This window comes from Lathyrus oleraceus, chromosome 5 (genome assembly GCF_024323335.1).
Source record: "Lathyrus oleraceus cultivar Zhongwan6 chromosome 5, CAAS_Psat_ZW6_1.0, whole genome shotgun sequence".
In the NCBI taxonomy this organism is placed as follows: domain Eukaryota; kingdom Viridiplantae; phylum Streptophyta; class Magnoliopsida; order Fabales; family Fabaceae; genus Lathyrus; species Lathyrus oleraceus.
Genome location: NC_066583.1, coordinates 280,606,998 through 280,622,470, shown reverse-complemented (window position 1 = coordinate 280,622,470; position 15,473 = coordinate 280,606,998).

Below are 15,473 nucleotides of genomic sequence, written 5' to 3'. Positions count from 1 at the left end.
ATGAAAATGCCATATCTTCTTATCATAACAGGGATAACCAGAGGAATAAATTTCAGAACTATCATCAGCAACCGTATGTTGTGGCTGTGACCATTCCGGCTGCAGCACCACTGCAACAATAACAACCACAACGTCAGCAAACTCAGTACCAGCAACAACCACCAGGTAACAGACCCGCCTATCAACAGAGGCAAAGGATGATGGACCGGCGTTTCGACACTCTTCCAATGTCGTACGCTGAGCTACTTTCTAGTCTTCAACAACTACAACTTGTGCAGTTATGCACTCTGGCTCCTCCCGTTGGTAGACTTCTGATGGGTTACGACGCCAACGCTAGGTGTAGCTTCCACTCTGGGGCACCTGGCCACAATATTGAGAACTGCAAAGCTTTTAAGCACGTAGTTCAGGACCTCATAAATTCAAAGGCCATCGACCTTGCACCGGCTCCGAATGTCATCAACAATCCCATGCCCCAGCATGGTGGTGCAAATGTTAATATGATGGAAGGGGAAGCCAGATCCGTCAAAGATACGTTGAAGCTGAAGACTCCGTTGTCGGGTATCAAGGGATACTTGTTGAAGGCCGATGTTTTCCCCGGTTGTGGGAAGGGTTGTTTAGATTGTGCTACTCAGAGTGGAGGTTGTTTGAAGCTACAGCAGGGTATCCAGGTCTTGCTCGACAAAGGTATCCTCAAGGTTGAAGATTTGTTTGTCCAAGAGTCTGCGGAAGGGGTTGAGGAAGAGGTGTTTGAAGATGCTACTGATGAATTCGCAGATGTTGTTCCTACTGATTCTGTAATCCATGATGTAATTGAACTTGATTCCGATGTCTCGGATGTGTGTACTTCAACGCCTCAGACTCGTCAGGGGCCGATTACTTTCTCCAGTGCTGGCATCATTCAGTATGGCCAGGTCTCTGCGGTCAACGATGAAGATGGGGATAGTGATTGCGACATCGATAATTGGGTGCGTCCGAGGATCCCAGGTGAAGTCATCAACAATTGGTCTTCTGAGGAGATTGTCCAAGTCACTTTTCTGAAGGAGTAATTTTCTTTGTTTATTCATGCATATCCAAGTCTTACGTTCCGCCCAGGCGTAATGACTCATTGTAGGGCTCATCTATGTGGATACTTGCATTTTTTATCATAAATAAAGGACATCTTTTTGCATTCAAATATTTTGTTCACTGTCTTTCAATTTTTGCAGTTTTCAAAAATCAAAAAAATATATTTGGCAATGTTTTGTTTAGTTTTCATTCCTTGTTCACACTCATAAGCACATACCATCACTCATGCAGATGCACATCACCGGGTCCTATTGATAACAGTTCTGCTATGACTCGCTTCGACTTTGAAAATCCAATCTTTCAAGCTGAAGAAGGGGGTGATGAAGACTGTGAACTCCCTGAAGAACTTACCATGTTATTAAAACAGGAGGAAAGGGTCATTCAACCGCATCAAGAGTCTGTTGAAGTGATTAATCTCGACACCGAGGACACCAAGAGAGAAATCAAGATAGGGGCTGCTTTGGAAGACGATGTGAAGAAGGGGCTGATTGAATTGCTGCAAGAATATGTTGACATCTTCGCTTGGTCTTATCAGGACATGCCAGGGCTTGACACAGATATTGTGGTACACCGTTTGCCTCTCAAAGAAGGTTGTCCTCCGGTCAAGCAGAAGCTCAGAAGAACAAGACCAGAGATGGCTGTCAAGATAAAGGAAGAAGTGCAAAAATAGTTGGATGCAGGGTTTCTAGCAGTCACAAATTATCCGCCATGGGTTGCAAATATCGTTCCAATACCTAAGAAGGATGGAAAGGTACGGATGTGTGTTGACTACCGGGATTTGAACAGAGTTAGTCCTAAAGATGATTTCCCATTACCTCACATCGATGTTTTGGTGGATAACACAGCTCAGTTCTCGGTATTCTCCTTCATGGATGGCTTTTCTGGCTATAATCAAATTAAGATGGCACCAGAAGACATGGAGAAGACAACATCCATAACCCCATGGGGCACCTTCTACTACAAGGTGATGTCGTTTGGTCTGAAAAATGCCGGAGCAACATATCAACGAGTGATGGTGACTCTTTTCCATGATGTGATTCATCATGAAATCGAGGTTTATGTTGATGATATGATTGCCAAATCTCAGACGGAAGAAGAACATTTGGTGAATTTGCAGAAATTGTTTGAGCGTTTGAGAAAATTCAAGCTGAGGCTTAATCCGAACAAGTGTACTTTTGGGGTGAGATCTGGAAAACTGCTGGGTTTTATTGTTAGTGAAAAAGGGATTGAGGTGGATCCGGCCAAAGTGAAAGCGATACAGGAAATGCCTGAGCCAAGAACAGAGAAACAAGTCCATGGTTTCTTAGGGAGGTTGAACTACATTGCAAGGTTCATCTCTCACCTAACAGCCACGTGCGAGCCAATATTCAAATTGCTGGGAAAAGATCAGGCTATCAGGTGGAATGATGATTGCCAAAGGGCTTTCGAGAAGATAAAAGAGTATTTGCAGAATTCTCCTATCCTTATGCCTCCAGTCCCAGGGAGACCGTTGATCATGTATTTGACAGTACTAGACAATTCCATGGGTTGTGTTCTCGGTCAACACGACGAGACAGGTAGGAAAGAGCATGCCATCTACTACCTAAGTAAAAAATTCACAGACTGCGAGTCGAGATACTAAATGCTTGAAAAGACATGTTGTGCACTTGCATGGGCTGCTAAGCGATTGAGACAATACATGCTGACTCACACAACCTTATTGATCTCCAAGATGGATCTAGTCAAGTACATATTCGAGAAGCCAACTCTCACCAGAAGGGTTGCTCGTTGGCAAATGGTACTGATAGAGTACGATATCCAGTATACATCCCAGAAAGCCATCAATGGGAGTATTCTATCAGACTATCTTGCTCAGCATCCGATTGATGATTATGAGCCGATGAAGTTTGATTTTCCAGATGAAGACATCATGTTCCTCAAGATGAAAGACTGTGAAGAGCCAGTTGTTGAGGAGGGACCTGATCCAGACGAAAAGTGGACTTTGTTGTTTGATGGGGCTGTCAATGCCAGAGGAAGTGGAATTGGCGATGTCATTACTACTCCGAAAGGTGCCCACATGCCTTTCACCGCTCGTCTGACTTTTGAGTGCACAAATAATGAAGCTGAGTATGAAGCCTGTATCTTGGGTATTGAGCAAGCCATTGATTTAAGAATCAAGACTCTGGACATCTTCGGAGATTCAGCTCTAGTGATCAATCAAGTGAATGGTGATTGGAACACCCTCCAGCCCAATCTGGTCCCTTACAGAGATTACACGAGAAGACTATTGACTTTCTTCATAACAGTAAAGCTGTATCATATACCTCGTGATGAGAACCAGATGGCAGATGCTCTTGCCACTCTATCCTCCATGATCAACGTGATTCGGTGGAACCACGCTCCCAAGATCGATGTGATGCGCCTCGACAGGGCCGCGTATGTGTTTGCTGCTGAATTGGTAGTTGACGACAAGCCCTGGTATCACGACATCAAGCGCTTTCTAAAGAATCAAGAGTACCCTGCAGGGGTATCCAACAATGATAGAAAGACTTTGAGAAGATTGGCAGGCAGTTTCTTCTTGAACAAAGACGATGTGCTTTATAAGAGGAACTTCAACATGGTTTTGCTCAGATGCGTGGATAGACACAAAGCAGACATGTTAATGCAGGAAGTTCATGAAGGCTCCTTCGGTACTCATGCCGGCGGACATGCAATGGCTAAGAAATTATTGAGAGTGGGATATTACTGGATGACCATGGAATCTGATTGTTTCAAGTATGCTCGGAAGTGTCATAAATGCCAGATTTATGCTGATAAGGTACATGTGCCGCCAAATCCTTTGAATGTGATGTCTTCGCCGTGGCCTTTTGCTATGTGGGGCATCAATATGATTGGAAAGATTGAGCCGACCGCCTCCAATGGGCATCACTTCATCCTTGTTGCCATCGACTATTTCACCAAGTGGGTCGAAGCAACACCGTTCGCGAATGTCACCAGACATGTGGTTGCCCGTTTCATCAAGAAAGAAATCATTTGTCGCTATGGGATTCCCGAAAGAATCATTAGTGATAATGGTTCTAATCTCAACAACAAAATGATGAAGGAGTTGTGCCAGAACTTCAACATTCAGCATCACAATTCTTCCCCTTACCGCCCTAAGATGAACGGTGCTGTTGAGGCGGCAAATAAGAACATAAAGAAGATTGTGCAGAAGATGGTCGTTACGGTATGGAAGCAGTCCTACCTGTTGAAGTGGAGATTCCTTCTCTAAGAGTCCTGTTGGATGTCAAGTTAGACGAAGCTGAATGGATTCAGACAAGGTTCAATGAGTTCAGTCTTATCGAAGAGAAGCGAATGGCAGCCATTTGTCATGGCCAGTTGTATCAGAGTCGGATGAAGAGAGCCTTTGATCAGAAAGTGCATCCTCGATGCTTCCAGGTCGGAGATTTGGTGTTGAAAAGGATCCTTCCTCCTCAGACAGATCACAGGGGCAAGTGGACTCCTAACTATGATGGACCGTATATTGTCACCAAGGTTTTTGATGGTGGGGCCTTAAGGCTTGCAACTATGGATGGTGAAAACATCACTTCCCCTGTGAACTCAGACGCAGTTAAAAAATACTTCGCATAAAATAGACCCGCTGGACAGTAAAAAGAATAGTCCAGGCAAAAATGGGCATCCCGACGAACCAAGAAAATGAAAAGGTCCGGGAAAAAATTAGGGATTAAAAATGAAAAGATCGTACACCCGATAAGTTGAAAACCTGAAAAGGCAACTTAGGCAAAAATGGGTATCCCGGTGGATTGAAAACCCGAAAAGGGCGATCCAGGCAAAAGTTAGGGATTAAACGAATGACTGCGTTCTGAGTAGTTCTGAATCTCATCTCGTGTCAATGACTAGAAACTTTTAAAGGATAGGAAACAGTCCAATCACTCTTTTCAGAAAGCTGATCATCTGGAGGATCTTGAAGACGAGAAAGTCATGGCAGAATTGGAACCCAATAGAAATCCATTTCACATTGCCATTAGATTAATTTCTGTTTTTATCTTTTGTGCGATTACCTCTTTCCAGGGATTGCTTCCTGATGTAAATGCCTATTCAGAGGCCATTCAATCAATAAAATCATGTTATTCAGTATATCTCTGTTTTCATTTTCATTTTACTGTTTTGTTTGCAAAAATGACGTCCGAATTTTTGATAAACATTGCATCATGAAACATACAAGCTTTACAGGTACATGCTTAATAAACATTTAAAATTGCTGTAAATGTTTAGTGCTTTAGATCGTCTATTCAGAACAGGTACCCTCGGGGCATTTCCTTAAGGTTCCCAACCGATGATCGCGAATGTTTTCCCCTAACAGTCGAAGTTGGTATCTTATCCCTGCAGAGCTGATCAGAGCATTGGATTCTTCGATCCCCAACAGGCTCTCACTGCTGTGCCTCCCCCAAGCTGTTGTTTTAGAATATACACTCCCCAATAGAGTTGACAGTGTCAGACTGTATCTTCCCAGCAGAAGCGGATGCTCCTTAGGGTTCGATGCCAGATCGATGATCTCGACGCCAGATCCATGGTCTCTTTCCTTGAAGCAGAATCTCGGTACCATATCGGTGTTTACTTCCCCTGCTAAGTCGTCTCTCTCGCAGATTATGGTTTCCAGAACCACCATCGCTTTCCCCAACAGCAGGTTTTCAGTGTCGTTCTCTCCTCAGTCAGAGTCTCGGTATTTCGTCATTGCTAGAACACCGTGTGACGGGTCATTTCCCCACAGAGTTCTTTGCGCTGTGCATCTCCAACAGCCTTGCCAGAGTCCAGAAGATGGTGATCATTTCCCCAGCAGATTCCCTTGCCTCGGCTTGGCATTTTACCCAGCATTTCCCATCCCTGCATGTAGAATCATATTGCATTGCATCCTCCCAAATCGCGTAGCATTTCCATTTTCATGGAGCATTACGCCATTGAAAAATTCAAACATACGCATGTAAGCATAAAACATTCTCGGTATCCCAAGTGATAAGCCAGAAGTTGTTTCCAGTACTCAGACTGAAGATTGTTCATGACTTACCTTTATTATCCCCAGCAACTATCATTGGCCCATGCGCCGCCTCTATTATCTTTCCCTATTTCTGCCGATGCTGACAGGCATGAAGTTTTTCCGGTATTCAGACCGAAGTGACGTTCAGGCCAGTTTTCCGATGTTCATATCGAAGAAGTTTCCGAAATTCAGGTCGATGCAACTTGTGGCATTCAGGTGAGTTTCCGGTATTCAGACCGAAGTGGCATTCAGGCCAGTTTCCGGTATTCAGACCGAAGTGGCGTTCAGGCCAATTTTCCGATGTTCAGATAGAAGAAGTTTCCGACATTCAGTTCGATGCAACTTGTGGCATTCAAGCCAGTTTCCGGTATTCAGACCGAAGTGGCATTCAGGCCGGTTTCTGGTATTCAGACCGAAGTGGCGTTCAGGCCAGTTTTCCGATGTTCATATCGAAGAAGTTTCCGACATTCAGGTCGATGCAACTTGTGGCATTCAGGCCAGTTTTCGGTATTCAGACCGAAGTGGCATTCAGGCCAGTTTCCGGTATTCAGACCGAAGTGGCGTTCAGGCCAGTTTTCCGATGTTTAGATCGAAGAAGTTTCCGACATTCAGGTCGACGCAACTTGTGGCAATCAGGCCAGCCTCTCGGTGTTCAGACCGATATTAATAATCACATATCTTCCGATGTTCAGATCGAAGTCATTTCCAGTATTCAGACTGATGAGCGGCATTCAGGCCATGATTATTTTTGTGTTACCATTTATTTTGGTATCCAGGTTAACATTCTTTTTCAGTATTCAGACTGACTCTCACCGTATCATCCAAGACACTTTGTGGGTCCTATCTAGGTGATCAGTCAACACAAGGGAATGGCTTGAGATACTTCCAACATGTTCAAATGGGGTCTATTCATCAGTCAAAACGTTAATCTTGAAGGAGCAAAAGTTTGTTCATGAGCTCTCATGCTCGCTAGGCGAGCAGAATGGGTCGCCTAGCGAGTCCCAAGAAAAGCCACTAGAATCACCTACGCTCAGAGGAATCTCTTGAACTGTCATGCTCGCTAGGCGAAGCCCACGCGTTTTGAAAAAAAAAAGAAAAAAAAAAGAAAAAAAAAAAGAAAAACGAAAAAAATAAATAAATAAATAAATAAATAAATAAAATATAACAGAAAAACTTGGACTTATACCTCTCTCATTTGAGCCCACAAAGCCACGAAAATCAGGTTATAAATTCTGAAATTTCAGTAAAGGAAAAAGAAAGAGAGAGAGAGGGAGAATTAGTGAAAGCTGAAAACACTCTGAAGTTTCCTGGGAAAAAGATAGTGAGAGAAGAGCTAACAGAGTTCAGAGCAACCTCTAGAGACTGAAGGGAACTCATCTGCAAAGAGCCAATTCCATCTCATATAAACCCTAAGCTTGTTCTACAAAGCCAACGGTGCAATTCAATTTCAATCGACTACTTTATACTTTCAACCTGAAATTTCTGAATGTATGAGGTATTATGGGTGAATTTGGAAGAGTGGGTATCGTTAGGTTTTGCATGTGGGCACATGTTTTAGTATGTATGTCATGCCTTGATGTGTGGATCCTTGCCCCCTGACTTTGAATTTTGATACCCTTTTGATGCATGTGTTTGACAAGAGGTTTAGGCCTCCTACACTTGGTTGCTTTTTGTGAGCTCTTTTTGTGAATTTTAATGGCATGATTCATGTGGTTACATTTTGATTTGGGGCAACTCTTGATTTCACCCCATCTTGTCACTCAAACCTATTTGTTGAGTTTTTTTGTGAGGGCTCACATGACTCCTGAAAGGATAGCTTGCTTGGCATTCCATTTTATTTGTGGGATACCATTTGGAGATTTATTCTGATTACCTGTATTGACTTGCTTTCTTTGATGGTGCCAGCTCGAGAGATCTCTGGGTTTCTTATTTCTTTAGCTGTTATTACTTCAGATCTTTATCCGTGTGGTAGATCTCTTGATCCTTTATCTTTCCCGCATTTTACCGCTTTCTTAGTTGGAAGACCTCGATAGGAGACAATGTTTTCTTTTGTTTGTTTACTTTTGTGCCCAAAGACCTCCAAAAGGAGGCACCAGTGCTAAAGACCTCCCTGAAGAGGCAATTGACGGATAAAAGGGATTAGTAATCAATCCCCCGTTATTCAGTGTGTCGTTCTTTATGCTCGCACTACGTGTCGATGCTTTAGAACAAAAGCCCAAGATCTTTTGTCCGGTCAGTCAGTGGAAATGGTTCCACCTTTCTGAATCCCCACTTTTTGTCATGAGCTCACCCTGTCCAGGGTTAAAAGCTATGAGGTCTTATCCTTATTACCCTTTTAATCTGCTCACCCTGACGTTCAATGTCAGTGGTTAAGATCCCATTTAATTACCTATTCCATGGCTTGTTTGTCGAGGTTGATATGACCCCTCTTGACTAAAGCCCTACCAATATATGTTTGAACCCCCTTGTTGGCATTTTACTTTATGCATGTTTGTTTTGTATGGTGTGACCGTCTCCCCATAGGATTGCTAGGCTTCGTATAGTCTCTCGTTTGCATGTCAATTAAGGTAGCACTGTTCCTTCGTTTAAGACTTCCTTTTTTGCATGAGCATTCCTAAAACCTAAAAAAACTCATTGATTTTTCTTCTCCTAAGAATACGTTAACTCCTTCTACTACAGGCGAGTAAGTCTCCAAAGGTCGAGCATCCGGTAGATTGGGTAGTAACGTTGTTCATCTAAAAAACACAACCCTTAACCCGTAGTTAGCCGAACTACGGCTTGCTCTGATTCTCATTCCAGATGAGATACGTAGGCATAAGACGCGATGTCTTAGCGAGCACATTCCTCTTTAACCCATAGGTAGCCGAGCTACAAAGACTCTGATTCTCATATTCATATGAGATACGTATGCAGTGGATGCGACATCCGTGCGAATCATTTTCTTTTGACCCTTCTTTTAGTAGATAGTACATTAGATAAACCCACACCCTTTAGACAAGAACAACAAAAGTGGATCCCGTAGAGTACTATGGATGCGTAGGGGTGTTATACCTTCCCTTCGCATAATCGACTCCCGAACCCAAGATTTGGTTGCGAGACCTTGTCTTTTCCTTTCCTTTTTTTTTTCCAGGTTTACTTCGAGCGTTTCCTTTCCCTCCTTTGGGATAAATAACGTACGGTGGCGACTCTTCTGTCATTTATTCTTCGCCGGTTGTTTTTTCGCATCTCCTTTTTCAGGTTGCGACACAGTGGATTCAACCAAAGACTGTTGGTGTGAAGACTCAAAGTGGGGGATGTGCTCCCACTCGTGTTAAGTGTTTCAAGTGTGGAGTACTAGGTCATCGTTCTCCACAGTGTACTACTTTGAATTGTTACTGATGTGGTAAGGTTGGTCATCGTGCTTCTGAATGCAAAAGTGTTGTTGTAACCCGTTTTAATTGTGGAGAGCAAGGTCATATTAGTACTCAATGCCAGAAGCCTAAAAAGATTGCTGATACTAAAGTTCAAGGGTTGGTTTTTTCTCTCAGGGGTGCAAATGCTTCAAATTCCGATAATCTCATAAGAGGTACAAGTTTTATTAATGGAAATCCTTTGGTTACTATTATCGACACGGGTGCTACACATTTATTCATATTTGCTGATTGTGTCAAAAGGTTGAATCTTGAGGTGTCTTATATGAATGGTCATTTGGTCATTGATACTCCAGCTAATGGCTCAATGACTACTACAATGATTTGTTTGCATTGCATGTGACTGTTTATGAAAGGGATTTCATAATTGACTTAGTTTTTTAAGCATTAAGTATCTCGATATTATCTTGGGTATGAAATGGCCGATATTCAACCACATCTACATCAACTGTTACAACAACTTCGTGCTTTTTCCAGAGTTTGTTGTAGAGGGAGATTGTATGTTTATTTCCGCTAGTCAAGTGGAAAAGTTCTTGATTGGTGAAGAGAATGTGTTTGCTATGTTTGCTTCCTTGAAACTCGAGATAGAAAAAGTAATCGGTAATCTGCAGGTACTCTGTGATTTTCCAAATTTATTTCCTAATGACATAAGTGATCTACCTCTAGAAAGAGAAGTTGAATTCGCCATAGATTTAGTACTTGGTACTAGACATGTATCGATGGTTCCTTACATAATGTCTCGATCAGAGTTAAGTGAACTGAAGAAGCAGTTAGAAGAATTTCTTGAGAAGAGATTTATCAGACCAAGTGTGTCAGGTTGGGGAGCACTAGCGTTGCTTATAAAGAAAAAGGATGGGAGTATGTGGCTGTGTGTTGATTACCGCCAACTGAATAAAGTGAAGATTAAGAACAATTATCCACTTCCCATAATTGATGATCTAATGGATCAGTTGGTGGGGGCTTGTGTGTTTAGTAAGATTGACTTAAGGTCAAGCTATCACCAGATCTGAGTGAAAAGTGAAGATATTCTGAAGACAACATTTAGAACTCGATATGGTCATTATGAGTACTCTGTGATGCTGTTCAGAGTGTCTAACGCTCCCGGTGTGTTTATGGAGTACGTGAATCTTATTTTCCATCCTTATCTAGATCGGTTCATTGTGGTGTTCATTGATGATATATTGGTGTATTCTAAATCAAATGAGGATCATGCAGAGCATCTTCGTGTGGTACTACAAGTGTTGAAAGAGAAGAATTATATGCCAAGTTATCTAAATATGAGTTTTGGTTACGAGAAGTGAGCTTTCTCGGGCATGTAATTTCAGGTGGTGGTATAGCAGTTGATGCGACAAAGATTGATGTAGTGCTTTAGTGGGAGGTTCCGAAGACAAATTTTCAGATTCGAAGTTTCCTTGGTTTGGCTGGCTACTGCAGAAGATTTATTGAGGGGTTCTCGAATCTAACTTTACCTCTAACCCAGTTGACTCGAAAGGGTCAAGCCTTTTTGTGGGATATGCAGTGTTAGAATAGTTTTTAAGAATTTAAGAAAAAGTTAACGACGGTATCAGTTTTGACATTACCAGAACCTTCAAAACCATTTGTTGTTTATTGTGATACGTCTCGGATGGGTTTGGGTGGTGCTTTGATGAAGAATGGTCAAGCGGTAGCTTATGCCTCTCGACAATTGAGGATTCCCGAACGTAACTACCTTAGTCATGATGTTGGAGCTCAAGTGGATGATCTTGGAGGAGAGCCATAGAAGCAGTTTGAGTATTAATCTAGGTGCTACTAAGATGTACCAAGATCTGAAATACTTATTTTGGTGGTCGAGAATAAAGAGAGACATTGTCAGTTTATGTACTCTTACTTGACTTGTCAGAAATCAAAGGTGGAGCACCAGAGACCAGGTGGACTAATGCAACTATTGGATGTCCCTGAGTGGAAGTGGGATAATATATCGATGGACTTTGTGACAGGTTTACCAAACACTGCTAAAGGAAATGATGATATATGGGTCGTTATGGATAGGTTGATGAAATCGACTTATTTCATTCTGATTAAGAGCAACTTTTAGTTGCAGAAGCTAGAAGAAATTTATATCAACGTAATGGTGAAGCTTCATGGTATTCGATCTAGTATTGTTTCTAATAGAGACCTGAGGTTCACGTCTAGATTTTGGGGGAGCTTAAAGGATGCCTTGGGTTCTAAGTTGAGGTTGAGTTATGTGTATCATCCACAGACTGATGGCCAGACTGAGAGGACGATTAAGTCTATAGAGGATTTGTTGCGGGCTTGTGTCCTAGAGTAGGGAGGTGCTTGGGACGACCACCTTCCATTGATAGAGTTCACGTATAATAATAGATACTATTCAAGTATTTGGATGGCACCTTTTGAGGCTCTCTATGGTAAGAGGTGTAGAAATCCTCCATGTTGGTATGAGACTGGAGAGAATAATGTGATTGGGCTTGAGATTGTTCAACTGACCACCGAGAAGGTGAAGATGATCCAAGAGAATATGAAGGCATCTCAGAGCAGGCCGAAAAGTTACCATGACAAAAGGAGGAAGGCTCGTGAATTCAGTGAGGGTGATCATGTTTTTCTTAGAGTCACTCTGGTGAATGGGGTTGGTCGTGCGCCGAAGTCAAATAAGCTTACACCTTATTTCATTGGTCCATACTAGATCACTCAGCGGGTTGGAGCTGTTTCTTACAGATTAACTTTACCTCTGTCATTGGAGAATTTGCATGATGTATTCCATGTGTCCCAACTCCGGAAGTATATTCGTGATCTTTCTCATGTGATTCAGATGGATGATATGCATGTGAGGGATAATATAACTGTGGAGGATTTACCTTTGAGGATTACTGATCGAGAAGTGAAGCAACTCAGAGTTTAGAAGAATGCTCTTGTGAATGTCGTCTTGGGGTGTTGGGGGCAGCATGACCTAGGAGTCGAAAAGTCAGATGAAGGAGTCTCATGCGAATCTATTTTTATCTGGTAATTTTCGAGGGCGAAAATCTTCTAAGTGTGTGTGTGTGTGGGGGGGGGGGGGGGGGAGTTGTAATGCCTCGACTTAGAAAGTTTTCTATTTCTAATTATTTTTGTATTTGCTGTGTCATTTGATTGATGTTATCAACCATTTATGATGATTGAGGGTATTTTATAATTACTAGGGTTTATTGGTTTTGAGAACGGGGAGTGTAGAGATATTTATCTAATTAGTTTAGTATTTTAAATAATTATTAGATATGTATTTAATTAATTTAAATATTTATTTAAGGTGTGATATTATTTTGTTATTAAAGTTAAATAATTATTTAGTTGGGATAATTAATTGAGTTATTTAATTTTGGAAATTTCTTTACTCATGGAATCAACAGACAAATGGAAAGTGAAAAGTCAGAAATTAATATAGATTATTATTATTATTATTATTATTATGGTCATTATCATTATGATTGTGATTATTATTAATATATTATGGGAAGGGAGAGAAAAAAAGGGGAAACATTGTATCCTAAAAGAAAATTAAAAAGAAAAGATACAATGAAAAGAAAACTGAAAAAAAACATTATCGAGAACATTGAAGAAAGTTGAAGAATTGGGATACATAGAGGATTTGGGAAGATCTATTTCTAGGTAAGGAGGGATTTCTTTACTAATGGATTCTTATAGACAGTTAGGATAGTGAGGGGTCCTTACCCTCATATCTTTGAATTTTTACTATACAAGATTTATGACCTTGTTTGTAACCAAATGAGTTTTGGTCCAAACCCCTAAGGAATATGTTTACAAGTAAATTATGCCTTTTGGAATTTTTGGAGATATGCCTATTGTAGTATATAATATCTATTTAGCCTATTTTTCCAAATATTATAGACTGTGAATTGTTATATAGTATTTATATCTATATCTATATCTATCTATCTATCTCTCTCTCTCTCTCTCTATATATATATATATATATATATATATTTGTTGGTTCATATATTAGTTGTATTGATAAAATAAAAATTAGAGGACTAACATTGAAAAATATATTAGTTAGATGTTGTTGAATGTGTTTTAAATTGAATCATGATTATGTTATTAATATGTTTTTATCCCGCGATTGATAAATTATATAATACGTTTATGAGATAACATGTGTATAACGTTATGTGTGTATATTTATATATGTGGATAATGCCAATTTATGCTTTTATATATATATATATATATATATATATATATAGAGAGAGAGAGAGAGAGAGAGAGAGAGAGAGAGAGAGAGAGAGAGAGAGAGAGAGAGAGAGAGAGAGAGAGAGAGAGAGAGAGAGAGAGAGAGAGAGAGAGAGAGAGAGAGAGAGAGAGAGAGATTGATTGATTTTTGTATAAAGGCTCGGTAGTAATTGGTAATATATATCACTGTATATGAATATTGTTTATGTGCACATAATAATAAGGTCAAAACTATAAATTTGTTTCTATGCATACATGTTTCTACGATGAAGAATTAACGATCCACTAAATTCGTGTTCCTTTATAAACACTTGACAATGTTACTAGGTATGTTATAAATTATATTAATATATAATCATACTGCCTAAATATTATATTGGTGTGTTATTTAATCATGTTGCCCCAAATATCATATATATATATATATATATATATATATATATATATAATATATATATATATATATATATATATATATATATATATATATATATATATAATCGTGTGGTTTTAAAAGGTATAAATATTATGCTTAGTCTTGCAGTCTCAAAATGTATGAAAATATATCTGATTAAGTATAATTATTTAATATAAATTAAATAGAATAAGGTAATATAATAATAATAATAATTTAATATTATTAATTATAATATTTTAGAGTTTAGTTAAAAATATTTAATTATTTAGAGTTTTGTATAGTTATCACTCATAAGTTACTAATAGAGCACTTCTGAGCACTTAAGAGTATTTTTGGATACTCTAGAGTTATTTTCGAGATATAAGGATTATTACAGAGTTGTTTATTTTCACTATTAACATTTTTAAGGATTATTCTCATCCCGTTTATTTTGTATGTTTTCATACTTGTTGTACAGAAAATCAGTAGCATGGATTGCTTATGAGTGGGAGATGGCTATGCATCTTACCTTTACATATTATATTTATTTTCCGCTGTATTAGAGGTATATTACTCTGACTACGTAACATCATGGGATGAGAATTTGATTTCTGATGTTTTGAAATTTATTTACGTTTTCCTTATCTTTGGATAATATGGTGATGTAATAATTTTAATTTCCACTGCGAGTATGACTTTTTATATAGGAGCAATATCCAATGTGTTGAAGTAACATCCTATTGTGTATTTTATCCTTTATAATTATGATTTTGAGAATAGGGTGTTACATTACGACCCTTGATGAGCTCGTGTTGTGTTTCAGCAATTCGTGAAAAAATATGGTTTGTATTTCAAAAATCACTTGAGAACCTTCCTCGCGAGGTTCTTCATTTGCGGGAATCTCAAATTAACTATCCTTTGTGATAAGGTTCTCAAATAATTATACATCTCGAGATTCAATAATTACATTGGACTCCAAATTAAAACTATAATAACAAGATTCGGTTTTGCATCTAATCTTTAAATATGATGGTAATAATGTATTGTTTCTTAGAGAACAGTTTTGTATCCTAATGGTTTTGTCTAGTGTGTTGCTTTTGATAACAAGTTTTGACTCTGAAGAATTGGCGTGTGACGTCATCCAATTTTGGACTCAACACACTCTTACTCTAAAGAGCTATGATGCGCTGTCGCGCACGGGTAAAAAACGAGTAATTAAGAATGGTAGTCTATGGAAGCGACACTCGAGTATCGTATCACAAGGACTCTTGATAAATTAATCAAATAAGAAAACAAAATAGGGGGATTTTGATTTGATTAAGAATAAATGATTATAAAATGTGATTGTAAAAAGTGATTATAAAAA